Source organism: Onychostruthus taczanowskii, unplaced genomic scaffold (genome assembly GCF_017590055.1).
Source record: "Onychostruthus taczanowskii isolate IOZ18803 unplaced genomic scaffold, ASM1759005v1 scaffold88, whole genome shotgun sequence".
In the NCBI taxonomy this organism is placed as follows: Eukaryota; Metazoa; Chordata; class Aves; order Passeriformes; family Passeridae; genus Onychostruthus; species Onychostruthus taczanowskii.
This window is the reverse complement of record NW_024506773.1, coordinates 45,529-58,646: the sequence shown is the minus strand read 5'-3', so window position 1 is coordinate 58,646 and position 13,118 is coordinate 45,529. Positions and strand designations below refer to the sequence as shown.

The following is a 13,118-nucleotide window of genomic DNA, read 5'->3' as shown; positions in this document are numbered from 1 at the left end:
TAGAAACTTGCACAGGTAGCACCTGGGGGTTTTTGGTTTGCTTGTTTGTTTCTGAATTAGTTTTTCACATTTATTCCCTGATTTTTTTTTTTTTTTCCTGAGCAGATACTTAATGCCACTCCTCCCATGTCTGATCAATGGATTGCCTTGATGCACCTCCTACTGTACCCATACCTGCAGCTGGCATGCTATGTGCTCTCCTGTGCCACAGCAATGAACACTCACTTTCTGTGATCTCTTGTTCAATGTTCTGATATAGACTGACTACATCCAACACAGTATTTGGCCACGGAAATACCGTAATGCTCCACCTCAGCAGAAAAAATGCTATCTCAAAAGAGCTGCAAAGGATGTTTGGAGACTTAGTACATCCAGTTTCTGACTAGCTACAACCCTGTCGAGGTGGGGCTTTAAAGTACTTTAAAGGGTAGCGACTTGATAGGGGAAAAATGAAGTTGAAATAAGCTAACTGTTGTCACCAAGGACACATTAAAATCAGCATCTAAAGCTCAGGCACACTGTTCCACTTTCTTAATTTTGCTGCTCAGCTCTTTTCAGTATTCACACACTCCTGTGTTCGTTCCTAAGAACAACCACCCCCAGTCCCAGTACAAGTACACTCAAATAGTACAAGTACACTCAAATAGTGCCCTGCCCATTATAATCTGTGACTTGTGATGATAAACTGCTAAATTTTTCTTCCTATGATTTCTTCTATGACTTACTCTATATTTTTTCATCAAATCTGCTTTTAAATCAATAATCTCAGACAGAAAACCACAAAACTGGTGTGAGTCCAGGCGAGTTTGGTTTTTGTAAGAACAAACCCAACAGCCATTCAAAACTTGTTTATATGTAAGAAAGGAAAAAATCCATCACCCCAAATCTGAGCACTCCAAGTCTGAGCTGACTGGTAACACAGAAAAGTTTTATTGCACAAAAAATGAGAAACATATCAAAGAGTGTAGAAACCATTCCTTCCACTTACAGGAATCAGTGCAAAGACCTCTCCTGCACATGAATGAAACACGAGTCTGATTGTAATAACGGTGGCAAAGAATATCTGTTCAATCAACTCTGTGCTCATGGGACAGAACAACAAGTGCTTAGTATGTCAAACGGGGCACAAAAGAGCCTGCTGTGGGCCCAACTAGCATTTACACCACCACAGGAGCTGCCTCCAGGTCCCCTGAATCTGAGAAAGGTGCTTATGATATGCAGCTGAGCGGCCACAGAAGAATGATTATATTACCCCCTTACAGCTGTTTCCACAACAGCAACAAAAGGCAGCTGTTGGGTCTAGTTAGGGCTTGCTTCACTTCACTTGTGCTCCAGTGCAGTGCTTCCAGCAAAAGGCAAGGAAACGAGGGGGAGCTGATACAATGAAAGCACAGTGGAAGCCAGACAGCTCAAATCCCAGAAATGCTGAGCCTGTAATCCATCAGTTTTATAGCACCTTTAGGATCCATAATCAAGTCCGTTTGTCCTAAACAACGCATGTCAGCTTTTCTGGTTTTGTTCTTCACCCCCATCCATCCCCGTGCGTTTTGAAAGCAAGCACTGAATGAAAATGCTGGGGCTGTTCCTTACCACAGTGCTCACCCCACAGCTACTCAACTGTAGGGGACTGGGCAGGCAGGAGCCACCCGGAATAAAGCTGAAAGTGAACTGCCAGGAATTAGGAGATTTGGGAATGTGGCTTCTTCTAAGAAACTGCTTGAATGCTTGAACAGGGTCCCTCTTCTCCTTGCTGCTTGTTTCGCTTCAGCATGGCTTTGAGGGCATTCCTGCAAAGTGCACCTACACCAAGGTGTTTACAGCTAGGGCACACATTACATTGCTAGGGCCATTAATGGAGAGTCTGATTTGAATCAGTGCCTCGTGGCAGAACTGTATCAAACCATCCCAAAGCCATGGGCAGCATTTCTGTGTGGAAGGTCCAAGCCTGGCGCACCAGCCTAAGAACACGTGGAATAAGTGAGACGAAATTAGCAAAATACTGCCATTGCTGGTGCCTATCAATACAATGGATTAAAAAGCTGTGTAGACCACATTCCCTGGCAGCTCTGTATCTCCCCAGAAAAACACGGTGCTGTGTGGCCAAGACACATCAGCTCTCCAGCTCAGAGACCCTTCTGCCCCTGCACAGAGCTTTGGTATCTCGGCAGAAACTTGCTATACTTCACTCTCTTCTGAAGAATGGTGTAGCAGAAGATTCTCTGGCCCCTTGTCCATGCTGGACAGGGCCTGAGACCAGACATAACACTTCTGTGGTCCAGCACTGAGAAACATCGACCATGGTAAGCCAGCAGATACCTGTCAACAGGAGGCATTTGCTGCCTTTCTCAGAGAACAAATATACAGTTTAGCTGTGTGGCTCCATTCAGTTCATCAAGCTGCCACTGCACTCAGACAAGCATAGCAGTCCCACTTAAAATGTTTCAAAACTTACAAAAAAGCAAGAAGAAACAAATTGTTCTCCTTAAAAAAAGCCAGTTAAAACAAAGCCAGACTCTTGTGTTTATTTCTTCCTAAAATATTTAGAGCACTTAAGATTTAGAGGTGGGTAAAGCAGTCCTTTCAGAACAAAACAAGTTTTCTTGACAGAATAAGCAGCACAAAGGTAAATCCTGGCTCGAGGGCACATACCTTCCTTAAGCCTGAATTACATTTATCTTTCCAAGGAAGTGTAAAATACTTGTTTGGTTTCTTTCTAGCAGAAAAGCTAGTTTGGGAGAGGTAGGGAATGCAGGGTCTTGCTCTGGCCTTTTCTTTCAACACCCTTCCCTTTTGGAGACAATGACTGAGTCTGAGTAATGTGCTCCAGAGAGAGGGTAAATGCAGGAGGGAGTTAATGAACAGGAAATGGTGGAACGAGAGACAGAATTAATGAGCAGTGGAGCTGCCCTGGTTTGACTGCCTATTGACACTGTTCGTCCACTCAAAAAGGACATTGTGTGCACCTGCTTTCTGGCTTTTTACAACACTACTCTTTGACCAATTTGCAGAAATTTCCACTGTATCTAGCTCATTCCTTTCCTTCTGGAGGCTTCAGGTGCCCCTGAAGCAGCCACAACGGCCCATTGCAAAATAACAGGCTCACTCCCCTCGACGGGACTCCGTGAATACTTACTGCATATCTGTGTGCTCAGGGAGAGACAAATCCATATGCTGCAGCAGCAACGAGGCAATACATTTTCCTCCCACTGCAGCTGAGTCACAGGAGATTTAATGTACTCTGGTCCTTATCATACAGCACCAGAGCAAGGCAGGACCCACAATGATCCACAATTTGGTACAGGGCTCTCTCTTAACTGGTTCAATGAATGGAGCTCTACTTTATATGACAGTTTTTCCTTGGATTCAGATGGATAATGATGTACCTTGAAGAGATTGTAATCTGTGTGTACAGAGGAAGAACAGTCTTTATCATTCTATTGGGAATGCTGTGGGAACCATGCCTTGTGGGCTAAATTGGGTATGTTATAAGAAACTTCAAATCCTAAAAAGAGGAAGCACCTGATGAGATTAAAAAGATTGAAAATCTGCAAACCTTATATTGCTCAAATACATCAGCTGCATTTAAGTGTGCCCTTCTTGATGCAGTAGCTTGTGAAAAAAATATTCAAAGTAGGACTTGAGAGATATAAATATAGCATGGTTCACATCAAATTTGAAAATGTCACTTTCCCTTCACAAGACTTGCTTTCTGTAAGTGAAGTTTACACATTCTGTTACACCAGTTTTGAAACTCTTGACTGTTTAATCACACAGATGAACTTTTGGCCACCTGAAAGACAAGCTGAACAAATGAGGCTACACTGTGGTCCAGGGTTTCTGTCCTTGGCAGCTCTTCTGAGGAAGAATATTTGTCAGGTGGATCCACCTGGAGAGCCTATTAGTCCTTTCACAGTGGGAGAGACTGGAACTAATCTTGATCATTATTAGATACCAGAGACTCTAACAAGAGGAAAATATTTAGAAAGGCACAATCATGGAAAATACTTCACCTTGAACATGCATCTTATTAGACAACAGAGAATTCAGTCACAAAACAAAAATTTGTAGGAAATTGGGCATCATGTGTAGGAAATTGGGCAACAGTGTTAAAACTGCCATTGTTATGAAGACACTTATGAACAACCTGAAGGCAAGAAACTGCTGATTAAAGGAATTAAAAATCAATTCTTATACTCTAAAATTTTGTGATTTGCAATCTTTTATATGTGGGGACACAACATGCAGAGGAAAATGTACTGAGTCTATGATTTCTGAATTTTGGTGTTATCACCAGCTCTAGTACTTTATAAACAAAGAACTTCTTTTAATGCATGGAAGTGATAAGAATGCATATTTTGCAAAAAGAGTTGACCAGCTAGATGGTTACAACAACTCTGCCTGGGCTCATACATTAAGAATTTTAAACAATACTGGCAGTGTGTCAGGCATATGCTCCAGAGGTATGTGTCTAGATGTTGGCAGTACACATCCTTGTGTTGGCTCAGTGCAGGACGTGGCCAACATGAGCTACACCTACAGAGAAATGATCTAGCAGAAGATCAGGTCACCTCTACAGAACCTTGTCAGTGGATCAAATCCACACCTCTATCTATCAGCCTTCATTAACAAATGCCTTTCTTTAATTTGGTGTGCATATTTAACCCCTACTCACTCAAATGAAAGAACATTTGAAGGAACTAATGGGATGACATGAAGCATTCTTTTGTCAGGAAGGTTGAGCCAGGCAGGCTGGGACAGCTCACGTGTTCTCTTTATCTGACTTGCATCTGCAAAGTCTGCAGACTCCTCTTTGCCACTGTGTCATTTGGCCTCTTGGCAAATGTGCTCTGTGTGTCTGCAGGTTCACAGGTGGATGCTGTGGCATTCCAGCACCATGCCTCTTCTGTTCAGGAATCTGATGACCTCATGTGTCATTAATATGAAAGGAATGGCTCTTACAAAGGCTGGAGACAGAAGTTCATGAAGTCTCAGCACATTAAAGAGAAAAGGTAAAATAACTCCTAAATTAGTCATAGAGGAGAATTCCAATGTAAGGAGTAACAGGAGTACTGTTGGTTCATCTACTTTTCTTATATCCATCTCTAATACAAAGAATCCTTAGAGAGACCAAGATCTTAGGGAGACCAAGATAAAGTGTTGGGTCACATTTGCTGCACTGACTCTGGTATCTAACCGCACTGACATCCCACATGAGAACTTACTCCAGATCCCTACATGCTTCTTTTGAAGGAATGGTAATGACTCACCCCAACCAGGTTTTGGTTTTACCTCCTGTGCATTAAGTTCTAAATACTGAAATTGATCTTATCTCATATATGGTCAAAATTCATTCCAGGTTTTCAGACAGTTACTGAATTTGTAAGGGGAAACTCCATATTTCCTCACTGTGAAACCACAGAAAATTCTGTCAGGTAAGCTTCATTTTTCAATTAAAATTTAAAGAAAATATTTAGGACTACTGATATAGAGCAACTGTGTGTGCAGATTTCCAGCCTGGAAACTGATGAACTTTAAACAGTTAAGAATCTACATTAATTGATTCCTGCCACCACAGCAAATGTTACTGGGATTTAATAGAGGATACATTCTACTCAGAGCCAAGGCATTTCATTCAAGCATCAAAAGATCAAGAAGTATATTCCATGAGCCTCTCTTTGATAATCCTGTCTGCTTATCATGCCTATAAAACTTAGGAGTTTTATTGATATTTTCAAGGAAATTTGCTACACTCAGTTAAGAAAGCACTAGCCTCTCTTAAGTAGCCCCTGCTGTAAAGTGGAACAGTCCAGCAGACCTGCTTGTGCAGTGTCATAAAATACAAAGAGAGTGCCCAGAGAGGGTGGGAAATATAGGTGCATCACCCAAGAACTGATATTAAATAAGAAGAGAAAAAGGATGAAAAATTATTTTCAGAAAGAAAAGCAACTTGGTACAAATAAAATTCCTTTGTATTTCAAATCTTGAACAGATAATTTTCTTTATATGAAAACAAGCTTTTCTTAAGATATTTTTACTTGTGGTGGGCACTGGAGTTTCATACGATGAGTATCTTTACGTGAGCCGATCTCTCATTTTATTGCTAATTTGTGCATATATTTTCTGCTGCAAAAGGTCAGTACAACACTGGCACTTCAGTAAGGCCTACTTCTCTTTTCTGCATCTATCTGCAAGTAGAACACGTTTCTGTTTCTCAGTACCAAGGAGTAGCCACATGGAAAAGAACTATTGCTTACATGTGACGGAAATGTGAAATATCTATGTCCTTCTAAATCTCTGGAGCTCATGCATCCTAAATTAGCAACTAAACCTCAAACCATTCCTGAAGCCTAAATTACCAGCAACAGAAAAACAAAGATATAATCCAAACCTTATTGCTTCTTTATTTAACCTAATCAGATCCTTCAAGTCTTTTCCTTGTCCCTAACCTAGCCATTTGTTCACTCAAAATATCTTTTCATCTTTCTTATATCCTGGCTATATCCACCACAAAAGAACTGACAGAAAAGGCTAAAAGACTAATTGTGTCATGGAGAAGAAAGCATGAATTTATGGCAAAAGCTGCAGGCGATTCTGCTTTATCCAGAAAATTGAGAGGCAAAGATAATGTAGATATGGGAAATTAATAAAATCCTCTTGGGTTTCTCTTCAACACAATCTACCAAATGTTTCCTTTCCTCCACATATAGCTCCAGATAAATGCTCACATGGAAAAAGGGTTCCAGCTGCATTTGCTCAGCACTGCAGCCAAGTCAGGAAGCCCCACACTGGAGAGGTTGGCACTGGCTTCTTGCACATCAGCTGAACTGTGCCAGAAGTTTTTACTGCAGGTACAGGAATTCCTCTGCATGGAGCCATTGCAGGCACGCCAGCCTTGGCGTCATGGGCTGTCTGAGCACCAGACACCATGCACTGGTAATGGAGAGCTGATTTCCAGGTCTGCCTTTAAACTAGTAAGGACATAAAAAAATGACCACGGTCTCTCTCTGTGAAAAGAAATCTGTGCTAGGTATCATTCCACCAGTAACAAGTTCCATGAATACAGGGGTTTGGAGGAGGAGTGTGGCAAGTGCTGAAGTGGCCATCTCTGTTTGCAGAGCCATCTCTCAGCCTCATGACCATGATGCACAGTCATGTTCCTCTGGGAGAACCCCTGCCAGAACACAGCAGTATGAGCGGTCTGGGAGACTCTTAGCAAACATTCCTCTGCCCAGCAGCTATGGAGGAGATACAGACTGAGATATGAACTACTGCCTAGCAGACAACAAACCTCTACATTTTGTGATTCTCAGATCCTAGACTTTATTGCTGACTGGCAAATCTCAAAGCAGAGAGATCAGCTTCCAGAGGAGATCAGTGCCAATATTTCATGTGAAAATTGACAAAACGTAAATACAAAAGAATAACTTATTTGAAGGTATCCAGAAAACAAGTGATAGAGACAGCAATGGAATCACAGTCCTCTGACTCCCCGCTCCATTTTAGTTGTTGAGTCTATTGGCATTTTATATGTTTATCAGTTTATCATCAGTTCCTTGTAGATCAGTTCAGTCTGATGCTTATGAGTTGTTTTATTTCAAACAAGCAAAAGAACATTCTCATCAAAGACTTTGATTTCTCAGTAAAAAACTTGCAAAGAGTTGTTGGTGGGCACTTTGCAAACCTATGAATTGGTGGAGTTTCAGACATTGCACGACTTATGTTTGCTTTCCATACCTTTGCCATGTGTTGAAATAAACTAGCCAAGCTACAGGGAAATCCACAGATTTAGTCATCTGCTAGAAAAGAGGGTCATAAAAACACAAGCTCAATGACTGCACATTTTCCTTCAACGGCTAACTGCAAACACTGCAGCCACAATAACTGAGTTATTCTCAAAGTAGGCAAATCCTTTCCAGCCTGTCTGGGGTATTTAAGCATGAGAGAGTGCTCATCATAAAATCCTCGCAAGCACCCAGGAATGTTTACCCTGTGTGATGAGGGGTGATGCAGATATCCTTGAGCTATGTGCAAACAGCTCACAGGCAGTGCAGAGCCCTCTGGACTTAGCAGCCCTGTCCAAAGCCACACACTTGGGTTTGCATTGTGCTGCAACTGGGCTAATGATCCCTGTCTCTCAGGATGAGGATCACCAATTGAGTAAAGTCAGAAATGGGCGTGCTGATATTCAGACATGCTATTAATTGCTTGGCAGTCTACTATAGGTCTTGTTTTGCAAATCATTGAATACTTCCAGCTTTTATTAATACCACTGCAAACTGACCACTCTGATCCTCTTCTGGGAACATGCAGAATAGAAGAACCTTTGCATTTCTGAAGCCTAACAAAATTTTTTTATTTGTCTTTACAAATCTTTCCAACACAATTAAATAATTCCAGTTTCTAATATGCCATTTTCTGGAATGGAAGTCATAAGTCACAGTGTAAAAAGCTTCCTTCAATAAGCCACAAGATACTGAATGTATACTTCTGTATTCTTGCTATCACATGAACTTTTCTCATAGAGGGAACAGCTTAGGATTTTTCTTATCCTCCATAACTTTATCAGAATTTTGAAAAATGTTCCTTTTCCAAGTTGGGGCAAACTGACAAACATTACCTTTCTCTTTAAAAACATTCATATCAGATAAAGTTAAATCTTTAATATTCCCCTTTTCTGGAATTCAATGTAACACTAAGGTAACACCAAAACTAAGAATAACTTTCAATGAACAAATGAAAATTCTAACTTTCAAAACATCCCAGGGAGAGGCCTACAAAAACAGAAATGCCTTTGCTACTCAAAAATACCCAAAAATGAATTTGGGTGATTTACTGAAAACAATATTGCTCTACAAGCAGTCTTTCTTTTGATGCATGAATTGTGTTACTTACAAAAGAAGGTTATCCAGGGAATTTCTGCACCTGCTTTAGCTGAATTTTCTTCACCTTACTGAAGTCTGAGTAAAATGCAGTGAGAAGTAAGGAGGGGAATGATAACTGAGCAATACTTCATAGTGACAGCTTAGCCTTGCCCTTCCAGTGTGGCTGGAACAGGGGATAACATTCATCTCTCCCTGGAGGTTTTTCGCCATTACCAATGCACAGACAATCACTGCCCATCCTGCTGCTCCCTGCAGGCCCACGTGCCTGGGGACAGCATGGATCCTACCCTTTTCTCCTCTGCCACGTGCAAGGTGCAGACACTACAGAGATTTTCGTGTGAAGCCTCCCTACTATGAGCAGATTTAATCTGCAGTGTTGCCAAAGACTAAATGGCCCTAAGCAAGGGAAAAACCCATAAATATGACTTTTGTAAATACAGAACAAAACAGAACAGCTGCCTTTCCCTCAAACCAAACTCTAATTTGGAAGAAGTGCTAGAGAGACTATGAGACTCAGGGAAGGGAAAAGAGGTAGAGGCTGTGAGACATCTTTTCTTTCAACTCTTAAAGCAATGCCATTCTGATCCTCAAAAGAGCTCGGGAAAAAAATTCTCTAGTAAGAGACAGAAAGTCAAGAGTAAGGTAAATATAAAGTATAACATTTTTTAAAAGAAAAAATGGTTGCTGAACAAGCTCAGTTAGGAAGAAAGTTTTTTTTCTCCTTCAGTTTTGGTCTGTCTTTAATCTTCCAATTCCTCCTGACCGTTAATAAATAATTAACCAGCTGTTGAGGCAGGCTCTATGTGATACAGTCATACATCAAACTTAATAGGAAAATCAAAGTTTACTTAAGTACAGGAGGCATTGAGAGAGATCACAGTACAGCAGCAAGAAGGCATTTCAGTAACATACCCTTTTCACACAGTGAAAAGGTCTTATAAATTATTTTAGTTGCACATTTATTTTAATATAATTCTTGTCCAGAAGATTTACAATAGTGCTTGAAAATTTCTCATGCAGACATAATTTATTTAAAATAAGATATTGCTAGTAATTAAAATTTATAGTGTAACATAACATTAAATGCTTTGGTTTTCTATGGTGCCTTTCATCTGAAAATTTCAAAGCAGTTCCAAGCAGTACTGTACATCAAACGGAATTCAAGTTGATTACATACTAGGAAATCTCTTCAGAGGAAACTGAGGCAAACAGGCAATCATCTAATTTCAAAAACAACTGGATGTAGCTTGATGCCTCTCTCTGGGGTGCTTTATCTGATTTTTAAGGGGATGATTTTTCAGTGTTTAGCATAAACAGGCCCTTTCAAGACGGCTGCAAAATTGGTCTCCTAAATTAATTCCTCCCCCAGATGCAGACCCACACAAGTGGCCCTTTTAAGCCCAAAACCAAACTCAGTGTTTCTGACTCCCTGACTAAACAGGTATTGGGCCATATGTAGGTTGCCTGCCACAACAGCTGAAAAGTCAGAGAGATTCATGAGTAATTCAGACCACATATTCCCAAGAGTTCCCTTCAGTCAGTGAAGAGGAGTAATGGCTGTTTCCAGACCTCCTGCTTAGATGCTGTGACTACATTTCTCCACTGTTTCTATAAAGAGCCATGGAGTGTGCCTAAATCCATCCCATGAGCTGGGCTGCATCAGAATACAACCCAGTAGGTCATAAGGCAGTTTGTCACTTTCTTTAAAAACACTTTAATTGAAATAATTCAATCTCTCTGTAGAAGGATTTATGAAGGTTTGTTTCCTATAGATCTGTCTCTGATGGCCCTACATTACCACACTGCAGTAGTTCCCAGCTCCTCCTATGCGTTTCTGCTAGCACTTCCCAGATTGAAGTATCTCCAGTTTCTCCCATCTATCTCCCCTGAGCTTGCACAGCTCTTCCTCACATCCCCAAGCTACTGAGCAAGATGATGTGGCTGGTTTGCAGCCTGTGCCTGGGATGGACCTGTTGGCTCACTCATGTTGCCTGGCCAGCTGTGAGGACAGCCAGCACAGGTCCCTGCTGAGCTCTCCCCCCGCCTCTCTGAGCCACTCTTCCGCAGACCTGTCCTTTACACAGACACAAGTTTGATAAAGCTTTTAGGAAATTATTACCTTCAAGACATTTACCTTCCTGTCAGACAGGTCTTAAACTGATTAGGAATCTGTCTGATGGATAGGCAGGCAATTGCACAAGGCACAACTCATAAGGAAACCGGGGTAAGAAAACCAACCAAGCTCTCTAAGGAGAAAAGACAGCTGAAGTTGCAACATTCTCAGTTCTCCTTGGGTTTATTATAACAAAAAAAAAGGAAAAAAACAACACCCTGCATTCTCTGGCACGCTAGAGATGGATAGTGCTGGTTATGTGGTTTCTCATTTACACAAAATAAATAAAAGGGCCGCTCAGAGGTTGGCCGGGCTATGCCCCTACAGCATCATGTAGGCAAAGGGAGATGCCTTTGCCCATGTGCCAGAACACGTAAAAGCAACACAGGCAGTGCCATTCCTGAAGCAATCAGCCCTGATGGGGGACAGCATGTATTTGCTCAGCACAACCAGTTGCAGTGACCATGTCAGCTGACTTGGAGCACAGGGAAAGATCTTGTCTGCATAGAGAATGGGTGCACCAGGCTCCCATCTGCCTGCAGAATGAGATGCAGATAGACATGCAAGTCTTCTGTCTGACTCTGCTCAGTGGCACAGACTAGAACATGAGAAGGGGGACGGGGAGAAGAAAGAAAATTCATTATGGGAAATGAATGAAGAAAGTCCTGCCCCAAAGCAGTTCTAAATAAGCATCAAGTTATAGAGTTCATTAGGACAATGTGGCCAGCAATAATCTACAACTTCACCTTCTGGAGACCTGAGCACTAGGTCTGAGTGTATCATGTCTCTGGTCTTCAGTAGGATTCTGAACAAAACCATTTTACTCACAGGTCCTCAACTATTTAAAGGTTCTGAGAAACACATGCATTAATTTTTATACAAATAAAAACAAACAAAACACAATAGGGCTTCCCTGAGATGAATACAAAATGCTAAGTATGATTAGCAAGCTGTAAATACCTCTAAGATAACTGTAGCACTGGGGTGCTGCTCTCTGGCTGCATAAATGTCACAGCAAGGTTCACAAATGCTTACTGTTACAAAAACCCATGCTGTCACTAATTCACAATGAAAACACAGAAAAAAGATGTTTCAAGTTAACATCCCTCAGATCTCCAAATGAATGTCTGTGAATGATTTTTTTCTGTCTAGGCCATTTGGCCTTTTATGCAGAGATTGGGCTTGTTTTCACATTTTTTTTCTTCTGTTCCACATTTTGCCCACTTATGTGGAAAAGGGCGAAGTGGGGGTGTATTTAAGAATATGTTGTCAAATATCTAGGCAAAAAGCTAGACACATTTACCTAGATCAGATAGAATGGCTCATTACTGGCACAGATTAAAAGCAGCTTTTCTGGCTATGAGCTTCAGGTACACTCTACAGCATGCAGATAGAAATACATATCATCAAACTTCTTTAGTCTAGGAGTTGTATCTTTCCTTTCAGATAGAGGGGGATTTAAAATATTTTAACTTTAAAAATGTGTGATATCTTATATTTTGTGTGTTCAGTATACACATATGTTAACTGAAGGAAAAAAGTCTTATTCAATGGACGCTTGCAGGAAAGGTGTTAAATCTCAGTTTCTCCATAAATGACAAATATTTTCCAGTCATTATGTCTCTTTCTTAACTTGGCATATATACAACTAGTCTGTGCTTTGATGTGCTCATTTTGGACTCAGAATGCTGTTTGTACAAAGAGCAAAGCATTAAACAAGCCACTAAAAGGGGCAGAACTGTAACTTTTAGGCTGGGGAAAAAGAGCAGTGTATTTCTCCATTCTGCCAACATGAATAAAACTTCACATCTTTGCATTTTGTTGTATTTATCTCAAATTCACCACTGTTCGCTTAAGAAAGAGAAAATGTAAAATAATTCTGAGCGCATTTCATTGCTAGCTCTGTTTCTTAATACATCTTTTTCTGGAGAGGTCTTGCAGAAGTACTACAGAGAAAAACATGTCAAGGGTAGATTTCACATAAATAACAAGCCCCATAGCACCAAAAAGCATACAGTTGAAGAAATCTGCAAATCTAAACCAATTGTGGTTGTGTGGTTTTCATGACTGACATCAGACTTCAAGGTTTGAAAAGACTATGAATATTAATTACCTGTGACCCT

General features: G+C 40.9%; 1 protein-coding gene across 1 annotated transcript in view; it reads right to left on the bottom strand.

Annotated features, from left to right (window-relative positions):
• Positions 1-13,118, bottom strand: part of HECW1 (HECT, C2 and WW domain containing E3 ubiquitin protein ligase 1) — a 74,405-nt gene that overhangs the window by 15,923 nt on the left and 45,364 nt on the right. The gene's annotated exons all lie outside the window — the stretch shown is intronic.